General features: G+C 37.0%; 2 long non-coding RNA genes across 2 annotated transcripts in view; one reads left to right on the top strand and one right to left on the bottom strand.

Moving 5' to 3' along the window:
* LOC138698268 (uncharacterized) overlaps nucleotides 1-15,381 on the bottom strand; it is a 68,122-nt gene that overhangs the window by 41,143 nt on the left and 11,598 nt on the right. The gene's annotated exons all lie outside the window — the stretch shown is intronic.
* Nucleotides 5,465-14,967, top strand: LOC138698884 (uncharacterized). The gene is made up of 3 exons (XR_011331980.1): nucleotides 5,465-5,507; nucleotides 10,263-10,425; nucleotides 13,376-14,967. It is a non-coding gene; the product is annotated as an uncharacterized lncRNA (long non-coding RNA).

Genomic DNA, 15,381 nt, shown 5'->3' with positions numbered 1-15,381 from the left:
CAAGAAAAAGTCACACGGAGTTAAATCCGGTGATCGTGGTGGCCACTTCATTAACGCGTGATCTTCTCGTCCTGTGCGTCCGATCCATCACTGTTGAAAATTTTGATTGAGATGCTCTCGCACGTTGTTGTGATAGTGACATGGACATCCATCTTGCTGAAAGATGCAATCATTGCTGTTTTCATTAAGCTGAGGCATCAGCCAATTTTGTAACACCCAGTGACGATGAGCTCTACAAAGAAAAATGGTCCATACACATTCTCTTTCGAAATCGCACAGAAGACATTCACCTAAGCTGAGTTTCGCACATGCTCTAGAACAGCGCGGGGATTCTCTGTCTCTCATATGCGCACATTGTGGTGATTAACTTTTCTGGAGAGATGAAAAAGTTGTTTTGTCGCTGAAGATGAGCAAGCCAGCGAAACCGTTACTTCAAATCTTTGACGAGGTCCTTGCGTATTCCAACACACAAAAAGATTGCTTACGTTTAGTAAACGCCATTTTCCCACTATTAATAACTACTGCCACCTAGCGGTAAATCATTGCACCTTTTCTTTTCTTATTAAAAAAAACTTGGAGAGTTTCTCTCTCTAACGGCATATCAATTACCATCATATGTTGCGTACTTTATTTATTATTTAACTTTAAAATGTTTCACGGACTTATGAATAGCCCTGTATAACAGTGGTTACATTATTGCTTATTTACAGTACATGGTATCAGTATATTTGAACAGTTCAATGCATTTTTCCGTTTTGTTAATGATAGTAAGTGTTGTTCTTCCGTCGTCGTCTTGTCTTTCATTTTATGAGTGCAGCACAATTCATAATATTAGCTAGTAATTTGTCCCTTGTGTTCACTTTCTTTTTTGTATACTTCGCCTTACATCCAGTTCCATAGACAAAAATTGACAGGAATCAGGTCTACGGACCTCGGTGATCAATGCACGTGATCACCGCTTCCAATCCATCGTTCGGGGGAATATTAGATTTAGATAATACGTTTGTTTTTGTAGCAGTTTCCAATGTTTCCAATCGTCATGGGCATGCGCACATAAACTTTACTCTTCGTGCAGCGATAACTTCAAACTCTACTTGCTGATCAGTCAGACGTTCTTGCAGTAAATCATTTTCTGGTGGTCAGAAAAATTTGCGAATCGGACGCAAACCAATCTCCAATCACATTAAGATGGCTGTGATTTACTTTTATCCATTCGACTGGCGCACATGTACTTTTTCCATTAATATTTTATGTTTTTACGCTTATCTATATTTGGTTATTAAAATACACTTTGAAATTTAATTTAGTTGCAATATGCGTACTTATTTACAAATGGCTTTTAAGGAACCCGAAGATTAATTTCCGCCCTCACATAAGCCCGCCATCGGTCCCTATCCTGTGCAAGATCAATCCACTCTCTATCATATCCCATCTCCCTCAAATCCATTTTAATATTATCCTCCCATCTACGTCTCGGCCTCTCCAAAGGTCTTCTTCCCTCCGGGCTCCCAATTAACACTATATATGCATTTCTGGATTCGTCCATACGTGCTACATGCCCTGCCCATTTCAAACGTCTGGATTTAATGTTCCTAATTATGTCAGGTGAAGAATACAATGCGTGAAGTTCTGCGTTGTGTAACTTTGTCCATTGTCCTGTAACGTCATCCTTCTTAGCCCCAAATATTTCCCTAAGAACCTTATTCCCAAACACCCTTAATCTCTGTTCCTCTCTCAAAGTGAGAGTCCAAGTTTCACAGCCATACAGAACAACCGGTAATATAACTGTTTTATAAATTTTAACTTTCAGATTTTTTGACAGCATACTAGATGACAAAAGCTTCTCAACCGAATAATAACACGCATTTCCCATATTTATTCTGCTTTTAATTTCCTCCCGAGTGTCATTTATATTTGTTACTGTTGCTCCAAGTTATTTGAATTTTTCCACCTCTTCAAAAGATAAATCTCCAATTTTTATATTTCCATTTCGTACTACTGGGTGTTCATTCAAAATGTGCCATGACGTCACTGTTGTGAGTCAGCGATTTGAAGCGAGTTTCAGCTTTTATGTCCGAGAAGTTGCCTATTAATCAAGGCGTTCAATCTGAACTTGAGAATGTGTACGGTATAACTTGAACGTCGTAGCGACAGATGGCGGTCTGTAAAGTCTGTGTGCTATCATAACCTCTTTCGAACTGTGTTTTGCGCGGGCAAGTCGTACGCAGGGTATTTGTTATCATCCGTTGCATACCGCAACATTCTACAACCCAAATCAAATGCTCCGTGTCCATGTTGACCGTCGAAGTTAATGTCAACAAATACGTAAGTAATCGTCTTAACCCTCTCGCCATATCCCGGCAGTAAGAAAAAAACTCACCTCAGTACATGTTTCCAAACAGTTCACATTCCTGTCACTACCGGCGTTACCGCACGTATCGGTACGTACTTCCAGTGTCCGTGGGTATCCACGGAGTCTGCGTACTTCAGAATGAACGCCGTACTTGCTAGGCAACTTCTCTCGCATTTAGGTAATACGCCTCTGCAGGAGTGTAGGAAGATTGAATTCTCTAGGCTCACTGGCTAGCCACATGACGATATACAGCGAGCCATGACAAACTTTGAACTGAACACGCAGTATATTCTGGTCACGAGACATAATCATATACGTTACTTTGTCTTTTCGGGATTTACTTCCAAACCTATCGCTTTACTTGCTTCAAGTAAAATTTTCGTGTTTTCCCTAATCATTTGTGGATTTTCTCCTAACATATTCACGTCATCCGCATATACAAGAAGTTGATGTAACCCGTTCAATTCCAAACCCTCTCTGTTATCCTGGACTTTCCTAATGGCATATTCTAGAGCGAAGTTAAAAAGTAAAGGTGATAGTGCATCTGCTTGCTTTAGCCCGCAGTGAAGTGGAAAAACATCACATAGAAACTGGCATATATGGACTCTGCTGTACGTTGCAATATACGAGATTAGTAAATTATTTTATAGCAGGCCTACATGAGCGTTCAAGCAGGGATGGTTTGAAATTAAACCACCATCGCTGATCATGTGCAGTAGTTGAAGTTGGGAGTTTTCAAACTGTTGACCAAACTTTCAAACTCTGATATGTCCATTTTCAGAAAATGCTACAAATAGTAAGTGTCCTTGTAATAAATGAAGATTTTCTATTGTGAAACTTTATATGACTCTATAGCAAAGAAAATAATGTTTAATATTTCACCACAGAACATATTTTGTTCCTTGCAGAGATGTAAGTTTTCGGCGTCTGAAATATATTTCTGAAAATGGCATGTCAGGTTTTGAAAGTTTGCTCCTCAGCTGTCAAAACATCATAAACTCGCTGCAGAAACAAACCTAATGTGTCACCTGAGGCTAATATTGCACAGGGACTCCGTCATGCTGGAAGAACATATCCATCCCCGTAGTCAAGGGAACTACAAACAACATTATAAACAGTGTTGCCATCAGGCGATCTCAGAAGAGCGACATGTACTATTCTTCTGCACGTAGTCAATAATATAGTCATTTGTCATTTCTACACACTCTTGGTGAAGCTTGTTATGCATAGCATTCAAACAGCTCCACACCAAATTGAAAATTGGACATATGTTACTCAGAACTGTCGATATTATTACCTCCTAAAATATTTACTATTCGTCCTGAACCACCCTGTATATATGCATATATATACAGGCTGTTTAAAAAATACGGGGCATAATTTCAGGTATGTATTTCCCACATGTAGACAATCAAAATAGTTCATTACAACATGTGTCCGGAAATGCTTTATTTCCGAGTTATGGCCTTCACAACATTGAAATTCACCGGAACGTTTTTCTTTCCGCAGGTCGTTGCCGTCAAAGGAGGCATTAAGAGGGCACTCTGACAGTTCATTCCGAGGCGAAGGTTACATTCTGTGTTGTGTAGGCGTTAGACTGTACGACATGTATTCAAATCAAGAGCTGGCAGAGATACACTTCATGTAGGCCTACGGTAAGGCGGACGGCAATGCTGCGCTGGCTCGTCGTTTGTACCAGGAGAGGTACCCACAGCGACAATGTCCAGATCGGAAGACATTTGTACGTCTCCATTACCGTCTGTGCGAGTATGGAAAATTTAACTCTCCTGGTTTGGGAAAGGGACGACCAAGATCTACAACTACACAAGTACAGGAGGAGATTCTGGAGGCTGTAAACATGACTCCTTCTATCAGCACACAAAGGGTAGCGTTGCAAGTTAATGTTCCTCATACGACTGTCTGGAGACTGTTGAAAGAGTATGAATTGTATCCTTATCATTTGCAACGTGTACAGGCCCTGTCACCAGCAGATTACCCTGCACGAGTTAGGTTGTGTCAGTGGTTCTTGCAGCAGTGTGGTGTAAATTCGAACTTTCCTGCCTTAGTATTATTTACAGATGAAGCACAGTTCACACGAGATGGCATAACAAATTTCCACAATCAGCATGTATGGGCGTATGAAAACCCACGTGCAACTGTTCCATCTCATCACCAGGTGCGGTTCTCCCTCAACATGTGGGCCGGTATCATTGGTGATCGATTAGTTGGACCCCATGTACTTGTAAACAGACTTACGGGGCAGGCGTACACAAACTTCCTGGAAAACACCATACCTCATGTTTTAGAAGACACTCCACTGATCAATCGTCAACACATTCACTTCTTGCATGATGGCGCTCCTGCACACTTCAGTCGTACGGCTCGCCGATACTTGGATCGAAGGTTTCCTGATCGATGGATAAGTAGAGGTGGCCCAATTGCTTGGCCTCCACGCTCACCTGATCTGAACCCTCTCGATTTCTACTTGTGGGGCCATTTAAAATCATTGGTTTATTCGTCTCTGGTGCCGATTTGGAATCCCTTCGGAATCGAATTGTGGTATGTTCTGAGGACATAGTCTACGCAATACTCGTGGAGTTTGGGATCGTGTTCGCAGGTCAATGAGACATCGATGTGAGGTCTGTATTCAAGCAGGAGGTGGACATTTTGAACATCTTCTGTAATGACAACGACCTGCGGAAAGAAAAACGTTCCGGTGAATTTCAATGTTGTGAAGGCCATAACTCGGAAATGAAGCATTTCCGGACACATGTTGTAATGAACTATTTTGATTGTCTACATGTGGGAAATACATACCTGAAATTATGCCCCTTATTTTTTAAACACCCTGTATACAGGTATATAAAATCCTCCATCCTTCGGCTGTACTTCAACACGTGAAGTTAAATAGAAAGCATGGCAACAACTCGGACTTTGAAAATCTTTTATCTGTAATATTTACTTATTTACTCATTTGATATATCCACAATATTATAGTCTCCCTGTACCTGATTCAACTTTGAGCCGCACTCAAGTAAACTTTGTCTTCTTATCTGAAGTTTAACTTTGGAACGTTTTGAATTCTTAAATGACGAGTCAGTTCACTTCAGAACACGAACTGATTGCCTGCCAATAACAGGAACACTACGCAGAAGTAAGTAAAAACAAGATCCTTTCTTAAAATAAAAGGTTTTACTTGCTCACTTTAAGCATAATGTGCTTAATTTTTTAATCTATAGCTGTCCCTAATTTTTCAATGCTTAAAAAAATTTACCTCATACATAACTATGAAAAACAATGGGATAATATTGCGTGTTTCCCTTACAGTTTAACAAAACTTTTTTTAAGATAACCTTACTAAAATGGTGAATTTTTTATTCTCATTCTAGTTTCAGAGTGACTTTCTTTCACGCACCCGTGCTTTAAATAGGCGTTTTTAAGTACAGGTGTGTAAAATTGGAAATGTTCAAACGGCTGAATTTTTAGCTATTTACTGTATTTATTATATTATTAGTATTTACAATATAATTATTCAAATTGGAAAATTGAACACTTGGAGATGTAACATATATTTTTTCTCCTCTTGACAGACTAGAATATCGTATTCACTCGCTTATAAGATCCTCTAACATACTGGGCTTTCATTTCAAACTTTTCAGTCTAAATTACTAACTATTTAAATTAAATTAAATTTAAACAAAAACACTCCAATTTGCAGTAGATATTGAGGGGTAAGTCTGAAACCAGGATTAATTGTATTTTAGATTTCACCCTCCATCCCCTAGGGACCCCCATTTTGAAATTTCAAATGACACCCCTAAATTTTTATACTTAAATATGAAAGAGTATTCAATTGTTTATACTACTCATTCATTTGTTTTCACATCTTTTGTTTTCTGTCGTCGCCTGGCAATCTCTATTTTCGTTATTGTTGAATAGAGCTGAAGAGAATAAAGCTACAAAAACTTATTGAGCATTCCATGTAATAGTTGTGTTGTATATTAAATTATTTTAAAATGATGTATACCCTTCAAGAGAGAACATAAATCATCCTTATTGATTAAATTTAGGAAATTACACATAATAAGCTTTGTTTGCATCCTACAATCAACTGATAATAACAAAAATACTGTTGCCAGGCGGCTATATAAAACAAAAGATTCGAAAATAAATGAAAGAGGTGTATAAACAATTGAATGCTCTTTCATATTTAAGTATAAGTTAAAGATAAGTTATAGGGGTGCCATTTGAAATTTCAAAGTGGGGATGGCTGGAGATGGGAGTGAAATCCAAAACGGAATTAAGCCTGATTTCAGAATTCCTCCTCAATATCTAAATTGACGTGTTTTTGTGTTTATAATGAATTCGATTTAAATAATTAGTTATTTAGACTGGGAAGTTTTGTAATGAAAGCCCTGCAATAGACTCTCCTCTACTTCAAGACAAAAATGTACTCGTATATAATATATTCGCATAATAAACCTCTCCGACATATGTACAATACAAGCTCTGGGTTCCTGCACAGTAGTGTACATTACCAATAAAAAATGCTCAGGTTGAGGTTTTTCCGGGGTTTTCCCTCAACCCAATACGAGCAAATGCTGGATAACTTTCGGTGCTGGACCCCGGATTCATTTCACCGGCATTATCACCTTCAGTTCATTCAGACGCTAAATAACCTAGATGTTAATAAAGCGTCGTAAGATAACCCAATAAAATAAAAAAAATGCTCATGGAAACATTGCAAGCTTCTGAAACCATCCTCTGTCCCATTGTCCTTCCCCAACAATAAATTGTCTCCGCGCTAAGAGAACATTATCTCTTTTTGTTTATCCTCAAACTGCCTACAGTACTCTTCGTTGGTTAATTCTTCCATTATTATATACAACAGAGAGACAAATTGTCTTTCTTCTTATACTGATGGTATCGAGTTTCTCATATCGTAGGTACTTCCGAAAGGCAATAAGAGAAAGAGATCGTTGTCAGGTGTTAATATAAAAATGAATAACAAGCGAGCCACTTATTTTGTGTTACTTATATTTACAGTAAATTCTCTGTGATCCGTTGCTATGTTGTCCGTCCGCTTCGTCGTCCGGCATTCACGTGATTTCATAGGCCACGCCTTACTGCAGGACGGTAAGGAAATTAGTTAACTATCCCTCCATCATCTGCATAATTGATATGAGTAAATACGATAAGAAAATATTTGTGAACATTTGAATAATACAGTTATTAAATCACCGATTACAATAGTTACAATCAGCATATTTTTAATTTATTCCAATTAACATCAAGGGAAGCTTATTTGCCCCTGATGCATTGTAGCAAGCTAATTCAGTCACACGTTCTTTTTGGATTTTGAAACCAGGCGCAGTTTTGTATGATGTAGATTCTAAAGTTCTTTTCGGTAAACATTTGATATTTAAACCGGTTTCGTCACAATTGTATATCTGCTGGAGAGATAATTCTAGTTTACTCACCACATCTCGGAATGTAGTTTTACATTCTTCAGCTGCAATGGTATCAGCTGACATCCTCTCTCCACAAATTGCAAGTGGACTAACACCATACTTTTCCCTCCACATTGACAACTACCGATCACTAGCAGAAAAATTATCGCCTCCATATTTCTTAAGCATATCAAGCAATTTCTCTTTCAGAATCGGACCAGATATTGGAGTTCCTTTCCTTCTTTGTTCTTGAAACCATAGAAACAGTTCCTTATCGTATTTGAAAACACTAGGCTGCTTCACTGTACGGCGCTTGTCATTAGAGCTCGTGGATGCACAATATTCTTCCAATGCAGCCCGATTACTCTTCCAGTCATGAATTGTACTTCTTGGGATATCAGAAATAGTTTCCCCTTCATCCAGCCGCTTTAAAATATCCAAATTGTCTTTTAAAAATAACTAAACTTCGAGCGTTTATCAGTAAATGTCTTAGAAAGCATGGTGAATTTCTTCCACACACAACCTGTGATTTACTGAAAGCACGACGTGGTTGCAAATAGGGGGAGAAAAAAAGTACATGGCGGGGAGGAAGACGGCAGGTACTGTACTGTGAGTAGCCAATAATAATTACCTACCCTACTGTCCGGATGAGAGAGAAGTTACTGTATATTGAATGTGACTGACTTTACGGAGAAAATATTTTGGCGTTTTTAAAACTAATTTCTATATTTATGACTACTGTTACGTAACTACAAAAACTTTATTTCGTTACTATCTTTTACATATGATAGGCCTATATGATACGATATTTGTCAGCCAACTTTACAATTTATAGTTAGGATGGATCTACACATTTCTGCTTTTCGATCCACCATCCCTTTAATACATACCACCCTTTTCTTCTAATATATTCATTTGCCAAGTTACTTCCTATTCTTCTGCTTTAAATGAATTGCTATCTATTCTTTCCTATCTATCATATTCTATTCAGTCCACACCTGTGGAGTAACGGTCAGCGCGTCTGGCCTCGAAACCAGGTGGCCCGGGTTCGAATCCCGGTCGGGGCAAGTTACCTGGTTGAGGTTTTTTCCGGGGTTTTCCCTTAACCCAATACGAGCAAATGCTGGGTAACTTTCGGTGCTGGACCCCGGACTCATTTCACCGGCATTATCACCTTCATTTCATTCAGACCATTCAGACGCTAAATAACCTAGATGTTGATACAGCGTCGTAAAATAACCCAATTAAATAAAAAAAATTCTGTTCACTCTCTCATATCTAAACTGTCTCCCTTCCATTTCTCGCCTTGCTGTTAAATATTGCATATTCCCTTCCTTAATAATTTATATTATTTATTTATTGTATTCTATCTACTCTTAATCATTATTTTCAGTATTTATTTATTTTTATTTCTCCAAAATAATTTGTTTATTTTCTCTATTTTACAATACATCACTTACTATTTCCCTACTATTCTGTCCTCTATTTATTTACGTATTTAACTATCTTTCTTCACTTCACTCCTAAGTTTCCTCTTTTATTACCTCTTTCCATAAATTTATTTCTATAATACTCCTACAGTTACAGTACCACTGATACTACTCCCAACCCACAACATTGAAAAACATGAAATATCTAATTCACTTAATTACACTTAGGCTACAATTTCTCTCTCTTCCACTTCACATTTGTTCAGATGTTCTTTCACTTTAATTTTCTTTTATTCATTGTTTGTACGTCTATCATACTACACTCTTACACTATCGTCTTCACTTAACACTTTCTTTTCTATTCCTGTTCTACCACTTTTGCCACCCTTCACTTTCTTGCACTCACTTTTTAGCACTCTTCTTCCTCGCTAATTCCATCCTCCTCACTATTCTGTCCTCAATTTCGCCATTTAATACCCTCCCAAAAGCGCTATCTATTCTGTCCTCACAATCACTAATATTTGGTAGTCACTTCGTTTCTTTGCCCGTTCTTATCATGTCTTCTCTTGCATTTCCTCCATTAGTCTTGTCTATGCTCCTGATCTCAGACACGTTTTTTACATATGCGAAAGAAAATGTTAAAATGTTATGTTTTATTTAACGACTGCTGAGGTTATATCAGCATTGCCGGTGTACCGGAATTTTGTCCCGCAGGAGTTCTTTTACATGCCAGTAAATCTACTGACATGAGCCTGTCGCAGTTAAGCACACTTAAATGGCATCAACCAGGACCGGGATTGAACCCGCAACCTCGGGCATAGAAAGCCAGCGCTATACCAAGTGTGCCAACCAGGCCGATGCGAATATAAGATCCCCAATAGTTTTTTGCATTAAAAAAGTGGAAAATGGAGAGTAAATACGGTATGACCAGCAGCTTTCATCCCTATATTGTTTGTAGACAGCTTTAATTTCTTGAAAGGATTTTATTTTTTCCATAAAATATTGTTTGCAATTTCCTTTTTATTTGAGGTGGAATCTTCTATCTATTCTTCAGCAAGAGAAATTCAACGCCAAACTCCAAGTATCTTGAGAGTTGATGTATTAGTCGCTGCATCAGCTAAGAGGGTGGCCGAAAATAGTGACTCACTATCACTGACACTGAGAAGACCGAGAAAATCGGGGATTTTTTAAGGTACATAACTAATCGTATTTATGCTTGCAGGTTGCACACAACATTTATAATAATTACTCTACGTAATGCAAAACCTACGGTTATTAACGTTGGATGAACGTGGGTTTGCATATTCGAGAAATGTTCCCAAAAAATGCATCCCAACTAGGCTATATCACAGTCTAGTATATACAGTCACGAAGCTCAATACGTAGTTGCTAACCACTAGGATCGCTAATATCGCCTCATTACAGACAAAGCGAAATAGTACCGGCACAGTCTGTTGTTCCTAGCACACTCACAACTCAAGCTTCGTGAATGTATATACTAGACTGTGGCTATATCTTCTTACATTATTGAAAAACAGGCCTATATAATAATCTTGGTACATTGATTCTTGTATTGAGTATAACCTAGCGATTTTAATCAGAGAAGAAACTTTCATCATCTGCCTCGTTCATAAATATTTCACTTCTTTCTTCAGTAATATTCTATAGACATTTCTGGTGTATAACAGCCTTACCAAACTGTGTGGAATTTTTATTCCTGTGTGGAATGTTGTTTGGAATGATTGGCTGTGTTGATTTTGTATGTAATTCTCACAGCTAGGGCCACTAAATATTTTAGTTAATTAAAAAATAAATGTGTCTATAAAAATACCGGTATAGTTGACTCTAGAGTACCGTGTGTAAATTATCTAAACCGCGCTTCATCTGTAGGAGTAGCTTGGGTTTTGTCATTCTGTTTGGAGGTTTTTGGCCCTTTCTTTATAGACTTTCTCCAGGGATTTGGGCTTTCAAAGTCCTAAGTGACAAGGAAATACTGGACACCGCTCAAGGACTCAGACAGCTGCCTGTCAATGAACTTAAGGTGGATGGTATCGGCTTGGTGAACAAATTTTTACCGCTATGGGTTATGTTGAGTGGATGACTGAGAAAGTAACAATATGCTCAGTCACTTGTCTGGATTCCGGTTTTCTATGTCTCTCTATTCTGCTTCATATACGGCCTGTAACAAATATATTTTCTATTACCTAAGATTAAATTGTTTAATATACTCCACGTTTATACAAAAATAATATTGATTAAAAATAAATAGATAAATAGATATTCAAAACTTTCCAGTCAAAATAACTAATTATTTAAATTGAATTCAATTTAAACAAAAAACACGTCAATTTAGATGTCGAGGGGGAAGTCTGAAACCAGGCTTAATTTCATTTTAAATTTCACCCTCCACCCCAGCCACTCCCACTTTGAAATTTTAAATGGCACCCCTATATTTTTTATGTTTAAATATGAAAGAGCATTCATTTGTTTGTTACACATTATTCATTTGTTTTCGCATCTTTTGTTTTATATCGTCGCCTGGCAACCTGTATTTTTGTTATTATCAGTTAATTGTAGGGTGGAAACATAGCTTATTTTGTGTAATTTCCTAAATTTAATCAATAATGATGATTTATGTTCTCTCTTGAAGGGTATACACCATTTAAAACAATTTAATATACAAACACAACTATTACATGAAATGCCCAATAAGTTAAGTTTTTGTAGCTTTATTCTCTACAGCTCTAATCAACAATAACAACAATCCAGTTTGGCAGACGACGATATAAAACAAAAAAATGTGAATACAAATTAATGAGATGTACAAACAATTGAATGTTTTTTCATATCTATACTAATAATAAATCTGTAGCCGAAATTTTTCTGGTAATTTTCGCTATTGGTCCTAACATGTATAATTAACCATCCTGAAACCGAAAATCGCTTCCTTTTTTTAATTTTTGTTTGTCTGTCTGTCTGTCTGTCTGTCTGTCTGGATGTTTGTTACCTTTTCACGCGATAATGGCTGAACCGATTTATATGCAAATTGGAATATAAATTAAGTTCGTTGTAACTTAGATTTTAGGCTATATGACATTCAAAATACTTTACTTAAAAGGGGGGTTATAAGCGGGCTTGAATTAAATAAATCGAAATATCTCCCTTATTATTGATTTTCGTGAAAACTATTACATAACAAAAGTTTCTTTAACAATGATTTCCGATAAGTTTGATTCTCAGCAAAAGTTTGATAGGACTGATATTTAATGAGATAATTGAGTTTTAAAATTAAAATAACGATGCCACCTATTGGCCTGTAATGAAATGGAAACAAATAACTTCATCTATAAGGGGCCTTGGACAACAACACTCGAAAGCTATTAAACATAGCATACAGAGAATGTTTCTGTGTTTGTATGAAGTAATATCGAAAGCTAATTAACCATTTGTATAATGAATTATTATTTCACCATTGGAAAGTGTAGTTTCTCTAAATGGACATAATGCTATAGCAAGTAATATAAAGTATACACATTAAAACTAAATGATATGTCAATCTTCATTAAACTATGGTTGCATGTAATAACAATTAAGAAAAATGTTAAAGGAATTGTCATTCCACCAAATGAGTGATCTCTGGATCAAAATGATCGCATTTAAATTTTTTTTAATACAATTTAAATTAAGTAACATACTAAACGATTTATCCTTCTATCAAACACGAATGTTCCCTGGATAAAATGTCCTATTTTAATTATGCAATTACTTTATATCTTTATTTGTAATGGGTGCAGCGGAGCGCACGGGTACGGCTAGTATAAGTATACAATTATAGGGGTGCCAGTTGAAATTTCAAAGTGGGGGTGGCAAAGCCCCAATTAAAATAGGCAGTGTTAGCAAAGCAGTCCTAGGAAAAAGTTGGAGTGTGTAAGTTAATGTGTTTTATTAATTAATATATTTTTTTAATTTTAATAAATGTGTTTTCATCTTAGCTCTGTATGGGTGAATATGATGCTCCTGAAAAAGAGGACTGGCACTTGAAAATTTTAATTTTTTGTCTATCCCTGCCTATGTCATCTACAATTATATGTGTGTAATTCAACAGTGAATACAATTTTAACATTTCTGGTTTTATGTTTCAGGATCTACATACAATAATTAGTGAAGATGGATGAACTTTCTAAGGCACTTCTGCCAGAGTTGGAATGTTCGATTTGCAACAATATTATGTTCCCACCGATATTTGTGTGCCAGAGTGGACACAGCGTATGTGACCTTTGCAAGAAGAAAGGTGTTTCATGTTCCAAATGCCAAAGCTTTGTTCTGTTAACTAGAAATATTGTAGCTGAGAATCTCACTAAGAAAGTTCGCTATCCTTGTCCGTATGAAAAATTTGGCTGCACACAAACGCGAAGAATAGATAATCTTTCTAAACACACCGAAGTATGCATGTGGAAATCGTACAGATGTCCTTTCAAAGCGGTTTTTAATGAGAATTGCTCTTGGGAAGGAATAGATGACGATATCCGTCAGCATATTGAACAAATCCATATGCCTATTCTATGTAGTAAGCCTAGTGGAACATTTTTCGCCAGACTCGATAATTTTCGAGCCAATTGCACTTGGCGCAGAGCTGTCACTTATAAAAGCAATGTTTTTCTTCTTGTGTTCAAGACTACGGATAATTCATTTCTTTTTACTGTGTTGCATGTTGGCACAAATACCACAAGAGTCAGGAAATACAAATATGTATTTACAATGTGGAAAGAAGATGCCACCAAAGTCAACACTGCATATCATATCCCACATAAACACAGGAGCGATCTGAATAATATATATGAATGTAAAGATTGTCTTTCATATTACATTGATCAGGTGAAGGAGTATGTTTTCGCTGATGGAAATCTGCATTTCCGATGTGATATTTCTTATAAGACAATATTTGGCACCTGGGAATAGAAATGTGACTTATAACGGAAGCTTTATGAGCATTAATTGGAGTATCGACTACTACACACAAGAAAATGGGGGAATAAATGTGGATTATACACATTAGTGATTTCTTCTAATGGGGAATATGGTGCAATTCACAACACATCCGAAAACTTAAGAGATATTTATCTCTCCAGACTAAAATAAAAATTTAATGCGAAAAGAATTTTAAAGAATTACATGTGATTTTAAAGCATAATTTTATAGGTGTGAAATCAAAGTATATTTTACTCAAACAACATTCTTTAACCGATTTTTCTTAATATTCTTATCAATATTCCTGATAGTTACCATTCTTCAACCGATGCAGTAATTTTCTATTAGTCTACATCTTCCGATCCTATAACTCGAGCTAGGACATGTAGGCATTTAGAACGTTAAAGATGGGCAAGCAGAAAGGCATTAAAGCATCGAAGATTGGCACTTGAATAAGGTATTAAATATGCGAACTAATATTATATATACAGGATGATTCATTATTACGTGTAAATACATTGTGTGTATGTAATGTAGAGCTGAAACTAAGACTAAAACGTTCTATACAACTTTTTCTCAAAATCTTTAATTCCAGAGTTAACGCCATTTTGCATGAAACTTGCTCTCCCAAACAAAGAAAGGATAACACACCAAATGTAAATTAATTATCACTTTCGTACAGTGCATTTGGACTTCAGTACAAAAACAACCAAAGTCACTAAACCCATACCCTCGGCAGTCTACTTATGCACGTTTTGTGAACTAAAACCAAACACAGTAAAAAATGTAAAGAAATTTATTCTAGACTTTACACATTTGCACAATTCTTAGTGTAATGCGTGTTCAAAGTGCTGTCCCTCAACTTGAAGACATACCTGTGCTCGCCGCCTTAGTGATCTCTGAACGTTACACAGCCCGTTCATCTCATCACGAACAATTCCACACGCATGTTCAATTCGCTGTTGTAGTACTTTTACGTTAGGTGCAGCAGAGACATGCACTAACGACTTCAGGCGGCCCCGAAGGTAGAAGTGCAGAGGGTTCATGTCCGGTGATCTGGCTGGCCAAGGAGTTGGCCCTGCGCGGCCGATCCATTGTTCTGGATACACAGCATTGAGATACGCCCTTACGTTGCGGCAGTAATGCGCAGGAGCACCATCGTGCGTAAACCATAAGTTCA

The sequence above is a fragment of the Periplaneta americana genome, chromosome 4 (assembly GCF_040183065.1).
Source record: "Periplaneta americana isolate PAMFEO1 chromosome 4, P.americana_PAMFEO1_priV1, whole genome shotgun sequence".
Lineage (NCBI taxonomy): Eukaryota > Metazoa > Arthropoda > Insecta > Blattodea > Blattidae > Periplaneta > Periplaneta americana.
The sequence above is the reverse complement of the archived record's forward strand: the minus strand, read 5'-3'. Positions and strand labels throughout refer to the sequence as shown.